The sequence below is a fragment of the Nerophis ophidion genome, linkage group LG12 (assembly GCF_033978795.1).
Source record: "Nerophis ophidion isolate RoL-2023_Sa linkage group LG12, RoL_Noph_v1.0, whole genome shotgun sequence".
Classification (NCBI taxonomy): Eukaryota; Metazoa; Chordata; class Actinopteri; order Syngnathiformes; family Syngnathidae; genus Nerophis; species Nerophis ophidion.
The window spans coordinates 29,627,201-29,640,658 of record NC_084622.1 but is presented as its reverse complement, the minus strand read 5'-3'; the positions used below and the strand labels follow the sequence as shown (position 1 = coordinate 29,640,658).

General features: G+C 39.4%; 1 protein-coding gene across 11 annotated transcripts in view; it reads right to left on the bottom strand.

Annotated features, from left to right (window-relative positions):
• The window catches only part of LOC133563270 (tight junction protein ZO-1-like), a 259,759-nt gene that overhangs the window by 65,384 nt on the left and 180,917 nt on the right, over positions 1 to 13,458 (bottom strand). The gene's annotated exons all lie outside the window — the stretch shown is intronic.

Genomic DNA, 13,458 nt, shown 5'->3' with positions numbered 1-13,458 from the left:
TCTCCTTTATTTCGAAAAGTATTGAAAAGTACCAAAAAGTATCAAAATAGATTTTGGTACCAGTACCAAAATAATGGTATCAGGACAACACTAAAATATATATTAAATATTTATTAAACACATTTTATATTAATATCGATTATGTGTCTATCGTGATATATATAGATATCAGTTTTATCGGCCCAGCCCAAGTACAAACATTGAGTTTTGCGTCATGGCCAATTATGCAAATTAGACGATGTAATTTTTGCTCAAGAAAACCTAGAATTTTGAAAATGATTAAGGTATTCTTCCTTCCAAAGGAGCAAATGAGTGAGGGAGAGGATTCCTTTCTGTTATGTTTTGTGGTCATAAACAGACTGTGGGGGCACAAATTACTGGGATAACATCGTTAAATAGTCAATTTTGCATAATTGGAGACTTTCAAAACTAAAAAAACACTGCAGCCGATAAAAAGTAGTGAGTCAGCAGCCAATTACTGTAGCAGTCAAATAGACCTCAATGTCTTTTAAGACACTTAAATAGCTACCAGTGGTCAACTCCTAAATAAACATTACTTCAACTGCGGCTGACATGTTACTTAAATACTAATAAATAGTATTATTAGATACTCCATTGGGACTCAAGAAAATGTTACTACTTGTGTCCACTTACTTCACAAATGTTATACACTATAGTCTGCTTGTCTTTGCACATTTTGTTTCTCAACAGCCCTTTTTAGGACTATTCATCTCAGAAAAAGGTTGGCAAAATAGCCACAAAATGACACGAAAAATATAGAATAATCATGTTTAACCTCAAAGGCAATCCACTTCAAGGTTTCCATTCATAATTTTTTTTTGTAACAGTTTGCAAGGGTGCTACAGCTATGTTGTATGAATGACCTGCATATTCACAATTATCAACAAACTTCTCAACCTCACTTTATTACTATGGATTAGGGCTGGGCATAATTGGCTTTTATTAATATCTCTATATTTTTATGCCATATCGTGATATACGATATACAGTATATCTCGATATTTTGCCTTAGCCTTAAATGAACACCTGATGCATAAAATCACAGCAGTATGATGATTCCATGTGTCTACATTAAAACATTCTTCTTCATACTGCATTAATATATGCTACTTTTAAACTTTCATGCAGAGGGAAATCACAACTAAGTCAATTTACCAAAACTGTATTTATTAAATACTCTTCATTCTCTCGCGGGTGACTTTTTAAATGAAAGAACAGATTAGTAGTGCTGCTACCTTTTGTAGCAACACGTGGACGTGGACCCCGACTTAAACAAGTTGAAAAACTTAATCAGGTGTTGCCATTTAGTGGTCAATTGTACAGAATATGTACTGAACTGTGTAATCTACTAATAAAAGTTTCAATCAATCAATCAAATCACTTTTAATGCATACTTTGCATATGGCTGTTGTCTGCTGAATATCTTCCCGCTTGAAGCCAAACCACCGCCAGATGATGGACCCCCTGCTGTTTTTTGGGCATTAATTGTTCTTCCTCCATTTGTGATCAGTTTCACACCTTCTCTCTCTTGTAATGTCACTCGCTTCGCTTGTACGACCTGCCTAAGCTAACGTTAGCCATGCTGCTACCTGTCTGCTTGGATAGAGCATATGACGCTACACGCGCGACAGTATCTGACGTATGTAAGAAGGTGGGCTTGTTGTACGTCTCTGAGAAGGAGAGACGAGAAGGAGTGAGAAACGCCTGTAGTGTAATGCCCGCAGCTAAAAGCAACTGCGTGAGAACGTATACTCGAATATTATGATATAGTCATTTTCTATATTGCACAGAGACAAACCCGCGATATATCGTTTGTATCGATATATTGCCCAGCCCAACTATGGATGTCCTGATCCGATATTGGATATCAATTCAATATAGGCAAAAAAATGAGTATTGGATTATATCGGCATGCATCTAAAATCTCCAATTTAAGAACTCCAATACAAGCAGTTCATTTCAGACTTCGCTCCAGCATGCAGAGGCCGCGTGATCACAACACTGTTGTTCTCTGTTCAAGAATTATTAGATTAATGTGCATCTTCTTACATTTAACTAGGCCTGGGCGATATATGATTTTATCGATAAATACAATATTTTTGTTCCACACGATTTAAAACATAAACAATCTATGTTTTTCTCCTCTTTCCGCCAGCATACATTTTGCCCTTATGAGCTTACGTAGCCATTGCCCACCTTTTACTTCCTTAGCAGGGATTCACAAGTCTAGCAAAACATGGTTAAAAAGTTAAACTTAAAGTACCAATGATTGTCACACACATACTTGGTGTGGGGAAATTTATCCTTTGCATTTGACCCATTCCCTAGTTCACCCCCTGGGAAGTGAGGGGAGCAAATGCTAACAAGAGCGAGAACTTTTTTCCAAAGAAAAGAAGTGTTGTAAATTGTTTATAAATAAACAAGGTTGATCACTTTTTTAGCACTTTGCCTTTCCTTTCTTTTAAATGGACAACATGTATAAGTCATTTTAACTTTTGTAACAGCTGAATGAGCAGTACAATTACAATATAAATATTTTTAATTAATCAGTCATATTTGGTGCATGCTTAAAATAATTTAAGCTGCATTTAGAAGTCAATGAAACAATTAGAGCCACTAAATATGTGTACGCTTTATTGTCTGATAGTGGACTAATCGACTATCAAAATAATCGTTAGTTGCAGTCCTACTGCACATGCAAGGCAGACAGCTTCTACGAGCGTGTGCTGCTGCAAAACTCTTATGGAGTTACAAATTATTTAATCATTACTATAGTCTTATATTACATGTGCAATGAAGTGTACATTGTCTTTAAGATAAGTACACACTAACAAGGAGCCCGGGATACTTCAGAAAAAAAGCCCGCGTTTTATGTTCATTTCATGAACATAATTTAGTCATCTAATTTATGTTCATTTCATGAACATAATTTAGTCATCTAAAAGTTTTACTTATATATTTGCATACTATGTATAATACTACATGTTTATTTACAAAATTACATTATTCAAGACATACGTTTTAAGTTTGCACCTTATTGATCTGAATTATTTGTATTATTGTATTTTTCGGACTATAAGTCGCAGTTTTTTTCATAGTTTGGCCGGGGGTGCGACTTATATTTAGGAGCGACTTATGTGTGAAATTATTAATACATTACCGTAAAATATCAAATAATATTATTTAGCTCATTCACGTAAGAGACTACACGTATAACATTTCATCGGATTCAGCAATTAGGAGTGACAGATTGTTTGGTAAACGTATAGCATGTTCTATGTTAGAAGAACTTGAATACACCTCACGGTGATGCCTCACTGATAAACCCGGGGTCATAGGGTGTTTTGGGTCTTTAATCATCAGATACCTTCGCCCGGTTGACCCAGCCGGAGGTGATCAGACCCCGGCCTGTGTCCAAGTAGCGCACCACGGATCCCCCCTACGGCTCCACAGCCACTGGGAGGCCTTTTCTGCGGCCTCAAGGATGTTCTTGGTGGCTTTTCTCGATTGCAGTCCTCTAATGCCAAGGATTCTGTACACACGCTGTAGTGAGAGACCAGCAAAACCCCTGCACCCAATTTCGACTGGTTCACATCTCCAGCCGTTACTCCGGCACTCTGCAGTGAGCTCAGCGTATTTGACCCTCTTTAACTCATTTGCTTCGTCAATCCGCTCCTCCCAGAGGACAGTCAGCTCCAGTAGCACCACTTGCTTAGTTGACTCCCATGCCAACATGTCTGGGCGGAGCGACGTGGTAGCGATATTGGCCGGGAACTTGAGTTGCCTTCCCAGGTCAAACGGGAGCTGCCAGTCACGAGCGGTGGCGAGGAGCCCTCCTGAGAAGTTGGGCTGGCGGATTGCCTTCTGTCCTGCTCTGATGAAGGTGATTGACTGCTTCGGAGCGGCCTGGGACTTGCTGTTTTGTATCGCTGCGCAGATAAAATCTGCTAGGGCTTTAAAAACTTGGTAGTGGCGCAAGCGATACCGCCCCTCCCTAGTGCCTTTGGGCAACAACTCAGGATGTTCTCCAAGGTGCTCCTCCTCTGGCACAGTTTGCACTCCGGAGTGTCTGCTAAGCCCCAGATGTGCAGGTTGGCAGGTCATGGGAGGACATCGTACACAGACTGTATGAGAAATTTTGTTTGAAGAGGTTCAGCTCTCCAGAGCTCTGCTCAGGTGTGTTTTCGAGATTCTGCATGCTCCCACCTTGTCAACGCCCCTTGTTGGGACATGCTGACCATCCGGCAGCAACGTTCTTCCTCCACCTCTGCACGGATCGCCTCTTGGACCAGTTGGCGCTTCTCCTTGCCACGGGCCCGGTCCAAGCGTGGCTTTGGAAAGCTGCCTAGGCCTGCTTTCCCACTTGCCCCAGTACCCAGCAAGGTTTTGTGTCACAGCCGTGCCTCTGCTCTGCTTACAGCTTCTTGTGCCTGCCACCTCCTCTTAATCTTAACAATGATTCCTGCCAAAGCAACCTTGACATCTGTGGAGTGCTTGTACATCATTACCTGTCTGGAGCGGATGACCTTGAATTCCTCCAACAATCCCCTGAGAGGGACCTGCAACTTGGTGGAAGGGCCATAAAGAGCAATGCTGCTTAAAGACCGAGGGAGCCCCAGCCATCTCCTTAGGAACTGGCTGATGGTCTTCTCTAGTACCTCAACCGTTGTCATTGGTAAATTTACAGAGGCCAGAGTATTCTAGGCAAGACTCCATGTTGGTACATACAGGCTTTAAATTATCCTGGGAAACCAGATTTGTCGATGGCTGTGAGCCATGAGGTCAGGTCGCGCTTTGTCTGCTGCAAACCCACTGCGTCATTCAGGGAGCTATCAAAGACCTTGCCCAGGCTCTTGACAGGTCTTTTGGTCACTGTTGGAATCAAGGACCCTCCAACTGTAAAGCGGAAATGGTCAGCCACTTTACATTTCTTTAAGACCAGAGACCTGGACTTTGCTGGCTTGAAGCTCATCTTTTCCCATGTTCATGGCCCTGGAGGAGACACCTGCACCCAGGCACAGATGTAGTCATCACTGTCAAGTCATCCAAAAAAGCTCTTATGGGGGCTGCCGGGTCTTGCGGATCTTCCCAGGAACATGGTGTCTTTTCAGTGCTGTTTCAACAAGTTTGTGCGGGATAGATCCATAGGCCTTGGTTAAGTCAAGCCAGAGTTGCCAAATCTCCTTTGCTCTCCCTTGCCGCCCGGATCAACTGCGTCACCACTCCTGTATGCTCCAGGCACCCAGGCACTCCAGGTACTCCCCCCTTCTGGACAGAGCTGTCTATGTCGGTGTGTTATAGTTATTTGAATGACTCTTACCATAATATGTTACGTTAACATACCAGGCATACCAGTTGGTTATTTATGTGTCATATAACATACACTTATTCAGCCTCTTGTTCACTATTCTTTATTTATTTTAGATTGCCTTTCAAATGTCTATTATTGGTGTTGGGTTTTATCAAATAAATTTCCCCAAAAAATGGGACTTATACTCCAGTGCAACTTTTATATGTTTTTGTCCTTCTTTATTATGCATTTTCGGCAGGTGCAAATTATACTCCGAAAAATACGGCACTATTTAATAACTATTGGTATCTTCATCAATTTATTGGAGTTTATTTATTTGCATGCAATGTGTAATGCTACATCTTTATTTATAGAAATATGGTTTTCAAGATAGAAGTTTTAAGCTTGCACTTTATTCATTTCAATGTTGGAGATTATTCATTTGCATGTAATGTACAATCCAACATTTTTATTTACGGAAATATGTTATTCAAACAGAAGTATTGCATCCCAGAGGAAGCTCTTAATTAGGGCTGGGCGATATGGCATTTTTTTAATATCTCGATATTTTAGGCCAGATCGCGATACACGAAATATATCTTGATATTTTGCCTTGGCCTTGAATTAATACTTGATACTTATAATCACAGTAGTATGATGATTCTATGTGTCTACATTAAAATTTTCTTGTTCACACTGCATTAACATATGCTCATTTTAAACTTTCATGCAGAGAAGGAAATCACAACTAAGTCATTTGACCAAAACTGTATTCATTTAAGTTATTAGCAGGTGACTTTTCAAATAATGCTACATATTAGCAGTAATGCTACTTTTGGTAGCAACGCTTGCGCCCCACACTTGACAAAATAAAGTTGTCTATTCGACATATTCCCACTTGAAGCCAAACCACCCCCAGACGATGGACCCCCTGCTGTTTTTCTTGGTAATTAATTATTCCTTCATTCGCATCTTCTTTCTCTCGTATTACCACTCGCACGGCTTCACTAGCATCACAGCTAACGCTACCCATGCTGCTACCTCTCTGCTCCGTGAGGGGGTATACGTATGTGACGTATGACGTAACAGTATGTGACGTGTGTAAATTTGTGCGCTTGCTGTCTGTGAGTAGGAGACACAAGAAGCCTGTAATGTAAAGCCCGCAGCTAAAAGCAACTGCGTGAGAACGTATACAAGAATATCACTATATAGTCATTTTCTATATCGTACAGAGACAAACCCGCGATATATCGCGTGTATCGATATATCGCTGTGCCCTACTCTTAATTCAGTTTTTTGAAAATTATTGCATAAAGAGTGCAACTAGGATCTGGTGTAAAAAAACCATTATATCAAAACTTTTTTGATATTGTATCTGTCATTTATAATCATAGGTTTCTTTAAAAAGCAGGAAAAAAAATCTTAATGGAACTTTTTGTGAAAATTTTAACTTTTAGGCCATATTGCCAAGGCCTACATTCAACAATGCAAAAATAAGTAATAAAAGAATGGCTGCTTCGTGCTGATATAGGATCGGATTGATATCAGTATCGGACAATACTCAAAGATGTAACATCGGCATCATATCAGAAGTGGAAAAGTTGTATTGGGAACCATCTCACAGCTTTAGTTTGTATTCAGTAAACCTTTCAAAAGAGCAAAACAAAAAATGCTTTGATGCGATGTAAGAGGAAGAGAAATGCAGAAACAGCATCGGAAACAGCTCCTGGCGCTCTCTAATGAGACATCACTACATGTTAAATTCTGACTCAAGCGAACAAAATCCAGCGTGAATATTATGTCCTTCTGAAACCACAGACTCAGAAGAGTTCTGCTGTTGCTTCCATGACCGCTCAGGGTGACGATTTACGGGCTAACATTTATGACTGCACTTGAAGTTGCAACATACTCTCGTGATGTCTTGCCAGAGGCGTCCCATGCACACACTGAATTACTTCCAATACTGTGAATTTAATTTACTGTAAACAAATATTGTATGCAGTTTCGATGCTGTCACCTAGCTTGTGATGGCTATGTTTGGCCATTTGGTTTACTCCATTACCAAAACGTGTTAGCAGAGACAGTTGTCTCAATGTCAGCGCCACGACTGATTTAATAGTGGAGAGATAAGTTGCACTTTGCCTTGTCCACTGAATAATATAGATCTTTCATTTCAATATTTAAAACTGACACGCACAGCAGCCAATGATCACTGAAAAATAAAAAACATGCACAATAAACCATATCCTGTAGATTATAATTATATTTGATTCAACTAAATTGTATTAGGATAGCAGCCTTTGTACACCAGTCACCTTAAGGCCATGTCCACACGAACATGGATCCTTAGCACAACAATTCAGAAATGCACTTTTCAAAGGCTAATGCACCAAAATGACAAATCTTTAAAAAAAATAAAGAAAAAAACCCTTCAATTATGTCAGCATCAAAATGATTAGATATTCAGTTTCTACAGTGTCTGAGCTCAGCAGAAAACTCAACAAAATCCATTATTTGGGAGAATAGGGGAGGAACTAACAGTATTACAAAAGAGAATCATAGTCTGCGTGCCAGACGCACAATTAGTTTGTTGTATTTGTATATTAATTTCACCCATTGTACGATCAATTATAACAAAAATCCCATAATCTAAAATAATTTGACCACTTTAATACATGCCATTAGCACACACAAACAGAATACACCCTGCACTGTGCCTCATGTTGTGCATTATCTAACATGTTTCTTTACAGCCAGTGCTGTTTTGGCCTGAGCTTATGGTCAGCTCAATAATTAATCAAACAATAAATTCAGTTTTTGTTGTTTTGTTAAAGGTCTCAAATTAAGGGTTCTGAACAAAGGAGGACATTGAGGGCAAACATTATTTAAAAGAGTAATAGTAGTTTTTGATTTTATTCAGTTATTGTGTATTATTTACTTTGGTTTTGCTAAAAACAATTGTATGAAGGGATGGGACAATATAATATATCAAGGTATTAAGACCAAAAGTACGATGTTATTGTGGTATACAGTCGCTATCAAAAGTTTACATACACTTCAAGGAACATAATGTCATGGCTGTCTTGAGCTTTCCAATAATTTCTACAACTCTTATTTTTTTGTGATATAGAGTGATTGGAGCGCATACTTGTTTGTCACAAAAAAACATTCATGAAGTTTGGTTCTTTTATTCATTTATTATGGACTACAGAAAATGTGACCAAATCTGCTGGGTCAAAAGTATACATACAGCAATGTTATTATTTGGTTACATTTCCCTTGGCAGGTTTCACTGTAATAAGGAGCTTTTGGTAGCCATCCACAAGCTTCTGGCAAGTTTTTGGTTGAGTTTTTGACCACTCTTCTTGAAAAAAATTGATGAAGTTCAGCTAAATTTGTTGGTTTTCTGTCATGGACTTGTTTCTTCCGCATTGTCCACATGTTCTCAATAGGGTTTACGTCAGGACTTTGGGAGGGCCATTCTAAAACCTTAATTGTAGCCTGATTTAGCCATTCCTTTACCACTTTTGACATGTGTTTGGGGTCATTGTCCTGTTGGAACACCCATTGTGCCCAAGACCCGACCTTCGGGCTGATGATTTTAGGTTGTCCCCAAGAATTTGGAGATAACCCTCCTTTGTTATTGTCCTATTTACTCTCTGTAAAGCACCAGTTCCATTGGCAGCAAAACAGGCCCAGAGCATTATACTACCACAACCATGCTTGACGGTAGTAATGGTGTTCCTGGGATTAAAGTCCTCACTTTTTCTCCTCCAAACATATGCTGGGTATTGTGGACAAACAGCTCCATTTTTCTTTCATCTGACCACAGAACTTTCCTCCAGAACGTCTTATCTTTGTCCATGTGATGTCAGATGAAACAAAAATGGAGCTGTTTGGCCTCAATAAACAGCAATATGTTTGGAGGAGAAAAGGTGAGGCCTTTAATCGAGGGCTGCAACAACTAATCGATTAAAAATGATTAAAATCGATTATAAAAATAGTTGTCGATTAATTTAGTCATCGATTCGTTGGATGTATGCAATGCGCGGAGGCTATTTTTTTTCCCCTAAACCTTTATTTATAAACTGAAACATTTACAAACAGCTGAAAAACAATAATCAAAATAAGTACAAAAACAGTACAAAACAGCGCCAGGGCAGCGCTGAGGCTACGTCTCATGAGGTGGCAGTGAGCCAGCCAATGATGTGTCATGTGCAGCTCACGTGACCACGCAGTCTCCTTTGTTGGAAACATTCCAAAAATGGCTGAGGAAAACAGTACGGATAGTTCAGCGGAGAAACATCTCGAGGTTATTGCTTCAATGGAGAAAAGTGTACGACCTCAGTCATCAAAAGTGTGGAAACACTACTTTAAAGACTTCAAAGAAGACATTTCCTGCAAAACGTGCAGCATGGACATCGCGTGGCACGGAAGGACAACATTGCTTCGGCAGCACCTGAAGAGGAGTCATGGATGAAGGGGGAAAACTCAAGGTACGTAACTTTTTTAAGTCCATAGTCCGAGTATATTGATCCGTTGTGTCCGTCTTTGTGTGTTTTTAATCTTTTGTTAACGAGGAGATTTTTTTTAAGGAAGCGCAGCAGCAACTGTTGTGTATTAACTTTCAGAGTGTTAGTAACATTTTGGATGGTGTGGCGACTTCCTTTTCTGTGTTGTTTTGAGTCGCAACAGGCATTCATAAGTTCAGCTTTTTTATGAGTAACGTTAACATTACGTCTTTGTTGCAACGCGGGGCTGATAATGTGTCTCCGGCACATTTCACTCCGTTTTGAGAGAGAAAACGCACGTTTACCAATTTGGAAATAAACTTAACGGACAGAAATATCTCAAGTTGGTTTCATAATGGATCAATGTAGCTGGGCCCAATAAAGCTATGTAAATCTATTTAGACTTGAGTGACGCTTTAGTATAACTAAATGTTATGAAGGTGGTGGAATATTTCATGCTATGATTCAGAGGTAGCCTAAAGTGAATCCTTCAGTATTCAGAACAGAAACGTGTACTATATCTGATCCAGTTTTGATCTGATGAGCTACATTTCTGTCTTGTTATTGGTGTATTCTGCAACTCCAATGTCCATTTATTTAATGTAGCTGTTTTTTTAATGTGGTGGCGTATTTGTCTTTTACGTCAGAAATTATTAATCAAATCAACGGGGTATGTATTGAGTTACATGTAAATGATGCTACTATGTACGTTCATAATATGGTTTCTTTCATTTCAGAAAGAAATAAGCCCTCATTAGACTTGGTACAAAGGAATGTGTACACAGCAAAGCAAGCAGCTGCACTGACTGATACTATCCTGAATATTATGGTAACTGACATGAGGCCACTATCAATGGTGGAGGATGAAGGTTCTATACAAATGATTCACGTCCTCAACCCCGGTTACACTCTTCCCTCGAGGAACCATTTTACCAAACTGATGGAGAGGAAGTACGAGCGGACATTCCATGCAGTGTAGACTGACATAAAAGCCACCCAGAGCAAAATGGCTCTCACTACTGATGTGTGGACAAGTGTAGCCTACCTTGGCAATACATGCCACTACATTGGAGACATATGGAACATGAAGTCCATCTGCCTTACGACCATGCCACTAGAGTAAAAAGACATTTAGCATCCAACATTGCATAATGGTTGAAATAGGTAATAGCCAGGTTTGAAATTCCCCGAAGCAAAATTATTGCTTTTGTGCAGGACAATCAATCAATCAATCAATGTTTACTTGCACTTTATTAAAAAAAATAAAATTTTTGGAACACTTGCCTTGTTTTATTTGGCAAGTCGAAAGGACATGGTGCCAGTATGTTGTTTTTTTAAATAAAGTATTGGAAAGGATAGAAACGTAGTTTGTCTCTTTTATCCGATTATTAATCGAAGCAATAATCGACAGATTAAGCGATTATCAAATTAATCGTTAGTTGCTGCCCTACTCTAATCCCAGGAACACCATCCCTACCATCAAGCATGGTGCTGTAAGTATTATGCTCTGGGCCTGTTTTGCTGCCAATGAAACTGGTGCTTTACAAAGAGTAAATGGGACAATGGAAAAGGAGGATTACCTCCAAATTCTTCAGGACAACCTAAAATCATCAGCACGGAGGTTGGGTCTTGGGTGCAGCTGGGTGTTCCAACAGAACAATGACCCCAAATACACGTCAAAAGTGGTAAAGGAATGGCTAAATCAGGCTACAATTAAGGTTTTAGAATGACCTTCCCAAGGGCCTGACTTAAATGTGTGGACAATGCTGAAGAAACAAGTCCATGTCAGAAAACCAACAAGCTGAACTGCACCAATTTTGTCAAGAGGAGTGGTCAAAAACTCAACCAGAACCTTGCCAGAAGCTTGTGGATGGCTACCAAAAGCACTTCATTACAGTGAAACTTGCCAAGGGACATGTAACCAAATAATAACATTGCCGTACTGTATGTATACTTTTGACCCAGCAGACTTGGTCACATTTTCAGTAGACCCATAATAAATTAATAAAAGAATCAAACTTCATGAATGTTTTTTTTCTGACCAACAGGTATGTGCTCCAATCACTCTAACACAAAAAAATAAGAGTTGTAGACATTATTGAAAACTCAAGAGTGCCATGACATTATGTTCTTTACAAGTGTATGTAAGCTTTTGACCGCGACTGTACGTCCAAGAAAAAAAAAAGACTTGCCATAGTGATTAAAATGAAGTGGCAGGGCTGTTTAGGATAAACACATTTGCAGTAATTGAACACAAAGATAATGCTAAAATGTTGTAATCATATTTTTTTTACTATACTAACATGTATTTTAAGTACAAAGAATGGTGCTGGAACATCCACTGTCATAAGCAAATATCCCAAAATAATTACAGGAGAGAGTTTTTTTATGTGCCAATGTGAACTTCCAGTGTAAAAAGTGTAGAACAATTATGTACAGTTTAGTGTCTTTCAACTTTTACTTTTTAAGAAGCAGTAGACTTTTTTTCTCTATATCATATAGGAAAATGCTGATTGCCAGAAAAGTTAGCTGATTATTCAACTATAAATTATGTATAAATACCTCAATTTATGTTTAGCCACCTTGGCTTCAAATATATTTTCCCGGTGATTTTCAAGTAACATCTCACTCTCACCGGACGCTTACCCTTTGCGGCAGTGTGCGATGACGAGATATGTTGGCTTGGAAACGCTCAAGACGACGATGGCACGCTTAGCAGTATGCAAACTTAAAGGCCTACTGAAATGAGATGTTCTTATTTAAAAGGGGATAAAAGGTCGATTCTATGTGTCATACTTGATCCTTTCGCGATATTGCCATATTTTTGCTGAAAGGATTTAGTAGAGAACTTCGATGATAAAGTTCGCAACTTTTGGTCGCTTATAAAAAACCCTTGCCTTTACCGGAAGTAGCAGACGATGTGCGCATGACGTCACGGGTGTATGGCTCCTCACATCCTCACATTGTTTACAATCATAGCCAGCAGCAGTTAGAGCTATTCGGACCGAGAAAGTGACGATTTCCCCGTTAATTTGAGCGAAGATGAAAGATTAGTGGATGAGGAAATTTAGAGTGAAGGACTAGGAAAAAAAAAGGGAAAAAAAATAAAATAAAAAAAGGTGATTGTCGTGGGAGCGATTCAGATATTTTAAGACACATTTACTAGGATAATTCTGGGAAATCCCGTATCTGCCTAATCTGTTGCTAGTGTTTTAGTGAGTTAAGTAGTACCTGAAAGTCGGAAGGGTGTGGCCACGGGTGTGTTGACGCCAAAGTCTATGAGGGAAGTCACCGCAGCTACAGCAGGACAGAAGCTCCGCTGATCTCCGATAAGAGGCGACTTATTACCACAATTTTCTCACCGAAAACTGCCGGTTGACATGTAGTCGGGATCCATGTTCGCTTGACCGCTCTGATCCATAGTAAAGCTTCACCTCCGGGAATTTTAAACAAGGAAACGCCGTGTGTTTGTGTGGCTAAAGGCTAAAAGGTTCCCACCTCCATCTTTCTACTTTGACTTCTCCATTATTAATTGAACAAATTGCAAAAGATTCAGCAACACAGATGTCCAGAATACTGTTTAATTATGCGATTAAAACAGACTACTTATAGCTTGGATCAGGCTGGAAAATAATG